This window comes from Erinaceus europaeus, chromosome 4, assembly GCF_950295315.1.
Source record: "Erinaceus europaeus chromosome 4, mEriEur2.1, whole genome shotgun sequence".
Classification (NCBI taxonomy): domain Eukaryota; kingdom Metazoa; phylum Chordata; class Mammalia; order Eulipotyphla; family Erinaceidae; genus Erinaceus; species Erinaceus europaeus.
In genome coordinates, this window is record NC_080165.1 from 128,417,667 (window position 1) to 128,430,038 (window position 12,372).

Genomic DNA, 12,372 nt, shown 5'->3' on the forward strand with positions numbered 1-12,372 from the left:
GATAAATACATATTTCTGAAATAATTTAGTCTGTGAACCATTAGAGATAATTTGAAGAGCAAAATGTCATGGATTTAAAAGTTACTTATTTTTGCATTTCAATAATAGAAACACTTGTGCTTTTTGAAGCAAAGAAATTAGAAATATTTAAAAAGTTTAAGCAAATAGATTGTTAAACACAGTTAAAATGCAATACAAAAACTGGGCACAAAAATATATGGTATCACAAAGTGATATTTCAAAAGAAAAGTAGATCTTTTTTAATTACTTTTGATAAAGTTTTGTATTTTCATCAAGACATTAAAGAAATGAAGACTGATACTACAATAAAATTTAGAAACATCAAAGGCAGTATAAATTTTTTTTGCTAATTTGGGAATATTTTCTCATAGATGGCCACTATTTTGTAAGTAGTTTTTTAAATGATGCATCTTGCTGCTTTAGAGTTTTGTGTCCTGTATTATTCAAATAGTAACAGTCATTCTTCATACAATTAAAATTATACAAGATCAATAACTTAGTAGTGTCTTGGAAATTCTTTATGTACACAAAGCATAATATATTTTGCCATTGCTTTTTGTTGTTTTTAATACAAAAATTAGTTACATTTTACATTGTGGGCAGATGACCAGCTCCAGCAGAAAGTGATGCCAGGAATTGGACCTGTGGCCTTTCTATAGCATAGACATGTAAGTTGGTGCTCTAACAGGCTGATCTATCTCCCTGGATAAAATTGCTCCTTTAAAAAACATGTATTTTATCTAATTTTAATGCACTAATAAAATATCTCTCATACATTTTTCCTAAATGATTTTTCCTAAAAGATTTCTTCCATTGTATTCATCATGAATGTTGAAAAATCATTTTTCATAATATAACAGTAAAAATTATACAACTGGATAGGATAATAAAAACATGAGGAATTTAAGGAGTTATGGGATTTTATGATCTGAGGTGTGAGAAGTAACTGATTTTGGTTTTTGGAAACTGATTATAAAAGATACTGATCTGGAGGGGTAGATAGCATAATGGTTATGTAAACAGACTCATGCCTGAGGCTCCAAAGTCCCAGGTTCAATCCCCCACACCACCATAAGCCAGAGCTGAACAGTGCTCTGGTTAAAAAAAAAAAAAAAAAAAAAAAGATACTGATCTGAAGAATTGTTGAATATTTTTAGGAAATAAAGATTATATATTTTTTTCTGAGAGGAGTAAAATTACCAGACAACTGGTAAAACATTAATTGTGATGAAAATTTATTTTATTTGTACTATGTCAAGTATTAATATTCTTGTATTTACTGCTGTCCTCAAAGATTCAAAAGATAAATTTTATTTATATCATCTAGCTAATGTATGAAAATCATTTCTTTTTTAATGAGTGCTTCCAATATATCTTCAAAATATTCCACTGAAAACTGCTTATTATGTGTGTTTTTATTGACATTTCTATCTACTCAGTTGTTTCAAGATTAAATAGGATTTTGTATTGTTTACTTAAATAGTAACTTCATAGCAACAACTCATGCATAATAATTTATGATCTGGATTTATAAACAGCTTACAACCATTCATTAACTTCTTAATTGTTAACATCTTGCTCTGAGAGCTTAACTGGGTAATTCTAAGTATTTCTGATTTATAGATGGAGAAAATGAAATAGGCAGGTGAGATTATTTATTTGTAACAGATATTGATTGAACTGGGAATGAAGCCAGGATTCTGAAGTGTTGTTCATTCTCTAGTCCTGTATCTTGGTTATAGAATCCAATAATCCATTATGATTGACTTACTACAACATGGCAAATTATCTGAAACCTGACATTCATTCAAATAGAATTACACACCTATAATCCTATAATCAGTAAGGTTAATAATGGTGTTGGTATGCATGAGACCCCTTCTGTTTCATTTGGTTTAAATCCTCCCTGCTTAACACTATTTTATTTACATAACCACTGTTAACAAGCACCTCCCTCCAGGGCATTGGTTCAATCCCCAGTTTCATGATATGTTTTTGCTCCACCCCCCCTCCTTGTCACACCCTGATCCCTTTTTTATCACACCCTGATTTTCACCAGTCACTTTTCTCTCCATCCTCTCTATGTCACATCCTGTTTCCACCTTACTTGGCAAGTATATATAAAGACAACATTGTGAGTTTTAGAGTACTGTACCTTGAATTTAGCTTAGCTCGTCTTAGATTGTGCTGCGTCCTGCATGAATAAAGGGATACTGCGTACAACCCAGACATGAGTCCCTGGTCGTCTGTTACCCGCCCGTGAAGCCAGCCCGGCGAAAACAACCTAACCCGTCGAAAATGACATAATGGAATTTCTATTGTTCTTTAAATTGAGATATTTATGAAACTAAGTTATATCTATTACATTAAAACAAGGAATAGTTGTGCTGCTATTACTTATGCTTTACTTCATTACAGTAATGCAAAACTGGCCATTTTAGAATATATTAATCAAATCAAATTCTCAATAGAACTGTATTGTAATTCTTTATTTCATATAATAAATACCAGAAATACAGGTTCAACAAATGCTATATGGAAGTAATAATATTTTATTCACCATTCAGTATATTAGGGCATAGCTTACACATCAAGTCATGGAATGCTGTTAAGTGGGATGGATCAAAGCTGCCAATATTGATTAGGCTACATCTTGGGATAAATATTTTTGCTATGGCCAAGTAGATAAGTAACTCTTGTGTTTGAAAGATAGGCCATGGCCTTCAATATGTAGTAAGGCAAAACTGATTCAAAGGAAGGATTATAATCAATTTCTGGAATAATAGACAAGTCAAGAGATGTCTTAAAAACAAAAGAACTAGTGGTAGAGCCAAGATGACAATTTGGAGATAGCTGCTGGTATGAGCTCCGACAACAGAGGTGGATAGGGTAGGATACTGGATTGTCAGCAGCACATTGAATAAGGGTCCTAAGTGTGACACCAGAGAGGTGACTATACCTCAATCTTGGGTTAGAAAATGGAGAAAAAAGAAAAGAAATCTTCTGATTATTTCTGAAGTGCACCTCTTCCCTCCAACCCCATAACCAGACCCCAGGGGCTGGAGAGCTGCTACTGGCAGGCTCCCTGCTGAGCTTTTTTCTTTACCAAGATTCCTGGCTCATTAGGGGAGTCATTCCAATTCTTTTCCTATTTGATTTCCTTCTCTCTCTCTCTTTTTTTTTTCTAAATGGAAGGAGCTCTAGTTGAGTGAAAAAATATGTGACCAATCAGAGCCTCACCCCTGCCTGGGAAAGACTACCTGGTTTTTAAAATTTAAAAAAAATAATTGGCTGTCTTTGCTCAGGCTGCCCGAGCTAATCCTGATCCCTCCAAGCTGCAGATTACCTGTTAGGGCTTTTTACTCTATTTATTTTATTATTACTATTAAATATACATGTATCCCTTTCCCCCCTCCTTCTTAAGGTTGACCAAAATTAACTGTTACTGTTTTTCCCATTGCTGGGTGACTGGCTGTCCTATCCATTGTGAGAGGAACTTGTTCCATTCTACCTCTTGCATCCACTCTCCCTTTTTGTCCTCCTCCTAGTTAATTCAAAAAAAAAAAAAAAAACTCTTTCCTCTCATTGCTCCTTTTGTTGTTCTTGTTGTTCTTGTCTTCTTTTCTTCCCTCCTCCTTCTTCTGCATTCTAAATTCACTAATACTCACTTGTGAATTATTTGGGGGAAGAAATCAGACTCAGAGTGGACTCTCTCTGTATGTCTTTCTTCTCTACTTCCCTTTCTCCTCTTGCTACCCCTAGAGTTTATAGTGGACAGTAGATTTGCATAATTGTCTATTCTTGCCTTCCCTTTTTTCCTTTCTTTTTCTCATTCATTTAGATTTGGTTGCTATTTTTTCTTGGACCGGAGGTGTTGTTTGGCTAACTAGTATTGGTTAAACTGCATCAATCCTTGCTTCAGTTACTATTGTTGTAATTTCTGAGGTTGATGACTGATTTTGTCATAAAAGTATTTACATAGAATGGCTTGTACTCAAAACACAACAGTTGAAGAATGACAGAACAGAAAAATAAAAAACACATCAATAAAAAATGGTTAAATCAACAGCAAAAAAAACTGCAACTACAATGAATCAAGACAGGATAGCAGAAGAAACTCCAAATCAGTCAGATGTAACTATAGATAAGAAAAGTATGCAAGCAATAGTAAACCTAATAATCACAGAAATGAAGACAACTATGGAGGAAAGGGCTATCAGAATTAGGGAAACAGCAGATGAGACCCTCAAGGAAAATATTAGCTACCTCGAGGTAATTAGAGAACTGAAAGCTGAAGTAGCTGAACTAAAAGTTCAATTTGCAGAACAAGCTAATACTATAACTGAACTGAAGAAAGAAGCTAAGGGAAGGGAAATCAGACTAAAATAAATAGAAGCAGAAAACAGAATTATCCAGACAGAGGATGAGCTAGAAAAAACTAAGAAAGAGGTAAAAGAGGTCAAAAAGAGATTGAGAGACACTGAAAACAACAACAGAGACATATGGGATGATCTCAAAAGAAGTAACATTCGTATAAATGGCCTGCCAGAGGAAGAAAGAGAGGAGGGAGAAGTAAATATCATAGAGGAACTAATAAAGAAAACTTCCCAGACCTAAACAACAGAAAGGACATTAAGATTCAAAAGTCCCAGAGAGTCCCAAGTAGAATCAACCCAGACCTGAAGACACCAAGACACATCACAGTTACAATGAAAAGAAGTAAGAATAAAGAAAGGATCCTAAAGGCTGCAAGAGAAAAACAAAAAGTCACATACAGGGGAAAACCCATAAGCAGACTTCTCCACTCAAACTCTAAAAGCCAGAAGAGAATGGCAAGATATCTTTCAAACCCTGAATGAAAAAGGGTTTCAACCAAGGATACTATTTCCTGCTAGACTTTCATTCAAACTAGATGGAATCATCAAAATTGTCTCAGAAAAGCAACAGTTAAAGGAGGCAACCATCACCAAACCTGCCCTGAAAGAGGTTCTAAAAGACCTCTTATAAACAAGAACATCACCATATATCAGAGCAAATAAAAAAATTGTTGAATAATGGCACTACAATACATTAAATCCATAATGTCAATAAATGTCAATGGCTTAAACTCACCCATCAAAAGGCACAGAGTGGGAGGATGGATGAGAAAACACAACCCAACCATATGCTGCTTGCAAGAATCCCATCTGACCCAACAAGACAAATACATACTTAAAGTAAAAGGATGGAAAACTATCATACAGACTAATGGACCACAAAAAAGGGCAGGAATAGCCATTCTCATCTCTGAAACAATAGACTTTAAATTAAATAAAATAATAAAAGATAGGCAAGGCCATTACATAATTATTAGAGGATCAATCAACCAAGAAGACTAACAATTATGAACATCTATGCAGCCAATGAGGTACCATCTAAATACATCAAACATCTACTGAAAGAACTACAAAAATAGTAATACTATAATAGTGGGAGATTTTAACACCCCACTCTCATACTTAGACAGATCAGTGAAGCAGAGAATCAACAAAGAAAAGAGAGAATCAAATGAAGAGATGGACAGACTAGACCTCCTGGATATTTTCAGAGCTCTTCACCCCAAAAAACTCGAATACAAATTCTTTTCAAATCCACACAACACATATTCAAGAATAGACCACATGTTAGGCCACACAGACAGCATTAACAAATTCAAGAGCATTGAAATCATACCAAGTACCTTCTCAGCCCATAGTGGAGTAAAGCTAACATTTAACAACAAACAGAAAATTACTAAATGACACAGAATTTGAAAACTAAACAACTTACTGATTAAGAACCACTGAGTCAGAGAGACACTCAAGCAAGAAATTCAAACATTCCTGGAAACAAATGAAAATGAAGACACAAGCTATCAAAATATTTGGGACACAGCTAGAGCAGTACTGAGAGGGAAACTCATAGCCATAGAGTCACATATTAAAGAAAAAGAAAAATATCAAATAAACAACCTTACTGCACACCTTAAGGACTTAGAGGAAGAGGTACAAAGGAACCCTAAAGCAAGCAGAAGGACAGAAATCACTAAAATTAGAGAAGAAATAAACAACATTGAAAATAAGAGGACCATAGAGAGTAGATAGCATAATGGTTATGCAAACAGACTATCATGCCTGAGGCTCTAAAGTCTAGCTTCAATCCCATCCACCACCATAAGCCAGAGCTGAACAGTGCTCTGGTTAGAAAATAAAAAAATAAAAATAAAGAAGGACCATACAAAAGATCAATGAAGCCAAATGTTGGTTCTTTGAAACATTAAACAAGATTGGCAAACCCCTATCCAGAATCACTAAAAAAAATAAATAAATAAAAATGGAGAAGACTAAAATTAATAGAACTGTAAATGATAGAGGAAATATCACAACTAACACCACAGAAATCCAGAAAATCATGCAAAACTTCTATGAAGAACTATATGCCACCAAGCTAGAGAATCTGGAAGAAATGGATGAATTCCTAGAAACATATGCCCTTCCAAAACTAAATCAAGAAGAACTACAAAACCTAAATTCACCAATCACAGACAAAGAAATCAAAACAATTATTAAGAATCTCCCCAACAACAAAAGTCCTGGACCAGATGGCTTCACAAATGAATTCTACAAAACCTTCAGCAGTTTATACTCATACTTCTAAAGCTTTCCCACAAGATCGAAGAAACAGGAACACTCCCTTCTACCATCTATGAAGCCAACAACACACTGACACCAAAAGCAGATAGGGACACAACAAAAAAGAAAAACTACAGACCAATATCTCTGATTAACATAGATGCCAAAATATTAAACAAGATCCAGTCCAACCAGATACAGCAGTATTTCAAAAAGATTGTTCATCACGACCAAGTGGGTTTTATCTGAGGAATGCAAGCTGGTTTAACACACATAAGTCAATCAATATCATTCACTACATCAATAAAACAAAGCCAAAAATCACATGATTACTTCAATAGATGCAGAGAAAGCCTTTGACAAAACCCAACACCCATTCATGCTCAAAACACTACGAAAAATGAGAATAGGCGGGAAATTCCTCAAGATAGTGGAGTCCATATATAGCAAACCTACAGCCAACATCATACTCACTGGATAGAAGTTGAAAGCGTTCCCCCTCAGATTGGGGCCTAGACAGGGTTGTCCACTATCACCTTTACTCTTCAACATAGTATTGGAAGTTCTTGCCATAGCAATCAGGCAAGAGAAAGAAATTAAAGGAATACAGATTGGAAGGGAAGAAGTCAAGCTCTCACTATTTGCAGATGATATGATAGTATACATAGAAAAACCTAAAGAATACAGCAGAAAACTACTGGAAGTTATTAGGCAATATAGCATGGTATCAGGCTACAAAATCAATGTACAAAAATCAGTGGCATTTCTTTATGCAAACACTAAATCTGAAGAAGAAGACATCCAGAAATCACTCCCATTCACTGTTGCAGCAAAATCTACAAAATACCTAGGAATAAAGCTAACTAAAGAAGTGAAAGACTTGTATACTGAAAACTATGAGTCACTATTCAAGGAAATAGAAACTGATACCAAGAAATGGAAAGACATCCTATGCTCATGGATTGGAAGAATAAATATCATCAAAATAAATATTCTCCCCAGAGCCATATACAAATTTAATGCAATGCCCATCAAAGTTCCACAAGGTTCTTTAAGATAATAGAGCAAAAATTACAATTATTTATCTGGAACCAGAAAACACCTAGAATTGCCAAAACCATCTTGAGGAAATGAAACAGAAATGGAGGCATCACACTCCCAGATCTCAAACTATATTATAAGGCCATCATCATCAAAACAGCCTGGTACTGGAGCAAAAACAGGCACACAGACCAGTAGAACAAAATTGAAAGCCCAGAACTAAACCCCCACACCTATGGACGTCTAATCTTTGATAAGGGGGCCCAAAGTATTAAATGGAGGAAGGAGGTTCTCTTCAATAAATGGTGCTGGGAAAACTGGGTTGAAACATGCAAAAGAATGAAATTGAACCACCTTATCTCACCAGAAACAAAAATCAACTCCAAATGGATCAAGGACCTGGATGTTAGACCAGAAACTATCAAATACTTAGAGGAAAACACTGGTGGAACACTTTCCCACCTAAACTAAAGGACATCTTTGATAAATCAAACCCAATTGCAAGGAAGACTAAAGCAGAAACAAACCAATAGGACTACATCAAATTGAAAAGCTTCTGCACAGCCAAAGAAACTATCACACAAACAAAGAGCCCCTCACAGAATGGGAGAAGATCTTCACATGCCATACATCAGACAAGAGACTAATCAACAAAATATACAAAGAGCGCAGCAAACTTAGCAACAAAAAAGCAAATGACCCCATTAAAAAATGGGCAGAGGATATGAACAAAACATTCACTACAGAGGAGATCCAAAAGGCTAACAGACATATGAAAAACTGCTCCAGGTCTTGATTGTCAGAGAAATGCAAATTAAGACAACACTAAGATACCACATCACTCCTGTAAGAATGGCATACATCAAAAAGAACAACATCAACAAATGCTGGAGAGGCTGATGGAGCTAGAAGAAATAATTTTAAGTAAGCTAAATCAGAAATATAAAGAAGAGTATGGGATGATCCCACTCATGAACAGAAGTTGAGAAAGAAGAACAGAAAGGGAAATTCAAAGTAGCATTTAACTGAATTTGGAGTAGGGCACCAAAGTAAAAACCCTGGGGTGAGGGTGAGGGTGGATGTTCAGCTTCATGGGGCTGGGGGTGGTGGTGATAGGATGGGACACAGTCTTTTAGTGGTGGGAATGGTGTTGATATACAGTCCTATCAATTTGTAGTTTATAAATAACTATTTAATATGAGAGGGGAAAAATGATTGAATGTCTCAAACTTTTTAAAGCACAGACTGAGTCTTTTTAATACATAGGCTGAGTCTTTGATATATTGACTCTCTTAAAAGCTTAGTCCAGGGAGAACAAAACTGGTGGCATAGCTATATGCAAATGATGTCAAAGGACATAAAATACGGTGAGGGTGTGTATGGTACAGAAAATCCTAACAAAGGTATTTTTCAAAATTAAGCCAGTTGCCAAACAATGTGATTATTGCAATAACTATTGTCTTCTTACACCCTAAGACAACAGGAATCTCCCGCTTCTTCTATAAAGCCTATGTTTCTCCCAATCCTGGAACCTCTGGGGTGGGACTCACTTACCTGCATGCTTCTCTCAAGTCAGGCCAAATGATACTGCGTCTGCTTATTCCAACCTAATCAATGCAATGAGTACCATCTCAGTATACTTCACCTCAGACTATGTACAGAGACATCAGGCATGGATTTCCAACCCTTCACCCTCATCACTCGGGTGAGACCTTTCCATTTATGGTGTTCTCTAATTCCATTCCAGGAGGTTCACTTCCTAACAAAGTCCCAAAACCTAGATATAGGCAAGGTCCTGTAAGATAGAGCATACGTTCACATGTGTCCATAAATTAGGGCAAAATATATACCTGGAAGCAAAAATACACAATAATCTGTAGTGAGTCAGTATGAAGTTCATAATGAAATAGTGTCTACTTAGACTTAGATGCCCTCCTCACCTACTTCCTATTACAGTTCTCTCACTCACTCCAAAGCTAACCTTAGCAAAGCAAGGACTGCAAAAGCTAAATAAGGGCAAGAGACTGGCACACTTTGACTCTTTAGTCACTATCAGGCCATTCCACCAGCTGAGGTCCTAATCGGGGAGTCCTGAGACTCCCAAACAGACTTGATGGGCCTAGAACTCAAATAAATCTCTCTCTTTCCATTGTTACCGGTCATCTCTATAAGGAACAACAAAATAGACCCCTTTCTGTGCCCCCATAGGACCTTGCCCTCAATCTGGATAAACAATGGTAGAGAATGTTCCATCTTCAGAAAGGAGGATGGACAACATACTCTAAGCCACACCTGAGGAAGATGGATCAATACTGGGGCAGCATGAAATGTTCCTACTCATGATAACAGAATGTGAGCTCAGATCTAGAATGTTATAGAGGTCACACAGGATCCTAAGCTAATTTTGGGCCTCAGATCACATCAAATTGATGGGGTTTACAGTCACCATATTTATATCCCTTTCCCATATTAGGGAGCTACTCTCTTTCCTGAGCCAGCTTTCTGGTCCTTTTCCCAGCGATGACATCATCTCCCCAGATAATAATTAGGATTCACCTGCATATCAGATTTCAGGCTCAGGCAAAAACAAAACAAAAGAAAACAAAAACAAACAAACAAAAAACGCTAGTATAGCTACAGGCCCTTTGAAATATAACTAAAATATGCCTACTAGCTATATACAAAATGGAGGACCCCTCCCCAACACTTCATCTGCACTATTCCAGCCTTTAGGTCCATGATTGTTCAACAACTTGTTTGGCTTTGTATATTAACTCTCTTTTCAGCCACCAGGTTCCAGATGCCAGCAGGATGTGACCAGACTTCCCTGGACAGACAACCCCACCAATGTGCCTTTGAGCTCCACTTCCCCAGAGCCCTTCCCCACTAGGGAAAGAGAGAGACAGACTGGGAGTATGGATCGATCTGTCAACGCCCATGTTCAGTGGGAAAGCAATTACAGAAGCCAGACCTTCAACTTTCTGTATCACACAATGATATTGGGTCCATACTCCCAGAGGGTTAAAGAGTAGGAAAGCTATCAGTGGAGGGGTTGGTATATGGAGGTCGGGTGGTGGGAATTGTGCAATGTTGTACCCCTGTTATCCTATGGTTTTGTCAATGTTTCCTTTTTATAAATTAAAAAAAAAAAAAAAAAGAGAATCACACTGTCAGGCTGGAGTAGTGGCTCTGCCTATGAACTCTGACACAGACAGAGTTTTCAGGTTCAAAAACAAGAGAATCAAAGACAGTGTTAAATATTTTATATAGGAACGATACACATGTTTTCCAGAATAAAAAAAAAACATATAGACAACTTTTGCATAGAGAGAAATTGAGAGGAGAAGGAAAAATAGAGAGTGAAAGAGGGGGATTGGGTGGTGACCCACCTAGTTAAGCACACATAATACTAAGCACAAGGATCCAGGTTCGAGTACCTGTTCCCCACTGACAAAGGGAAGCTTCACGAGCAGCAAAGCAGATCTGCAGGTGTCTTTCTTTCTCCCTCCAGCTCTAATTCTCCTTACTCTCTCATTATCTCTGTCCTATCCAATAAAGTGGAAAAAATGGCTTCTAGGAGCCATACATTCATATTGCAGGAAGCAAGCCCCAGTGATAACTCTGAAAGTAAAAGAAAAAGAGTGAAAGAGATAGAGAGACATCTGCCTACAGCCCGATTTAACCACTCATGAAGCTTTTCACCTGCAGGTGGGGATCAGGGCCATGAACCTGGGTTCTTGTGTGCTATAATGTATGCACTTAGCCAGGTGCACCACCACCTGGCTCTCTAGATATGTGATAAATGTTACTGCATGTATATTTGTACTTTATGCATCAAAATAATAGCACTTTCTTTCCTTGTGTTGAGAAATTTTCAATGTTGAGGCAAGACAGTGAGTTTCAGACATGTGAATTCCTTCCCAATTCATCCTCGAATTTGCATCTGTTTGTCTATTCTGTCTTAGGAGTTCCTTAAAGACATATGCATATTTCACACACGTCTATAAAGCTATATACTATCCAGCTGATTGTGAGTATGTAAACTGTCAAGTGGGGATTTGGTATTTTATTGATAATAATTACAATCATATCTTGTTTAGTATACCACCAATAGTTTTTTATCACCAAGGTGATATGAACTTCTTTGCATGTACTCATGAACATATGTATGTAAAGTTTCTAATTATGCCTTAATTTGCTTTCCAGATGTCAGTTATTTTAGCTATCCTAACAATTAGAGCTTTTAGATGAGCCTTTCAGTGTGTTACTGATTCTGACGGTCATCATCTGTGCAAGTTAGATTTTTATTTAATTTTGTTAGTAAACATAAAAATCACGTGATGATAACACAGGTAATAAAATAATGTCTGGGGTGTGGAGGCTGGGTGATAACTCACATAGATTAGACCATGCCTTACCATGCCTAAGATTATGAACTGTAAAACCAGGTACTACTTGTAAGTTCAATGGATGGCACTGAGAAAATTCCACAGATGGTAGAGCAGTGCTGTGATTTGTTCTTTCTTTCCTTTCTTTCTTTTTCTTTTTTTAAAAATACTTATAAAAAGGAAACACTGACAAAACCATAGGATGAGAGGGGTACAACTCCACACAGTTCCCACTATCAGAACTCTGTATCCCATGGCCTCCCTTGATAGCT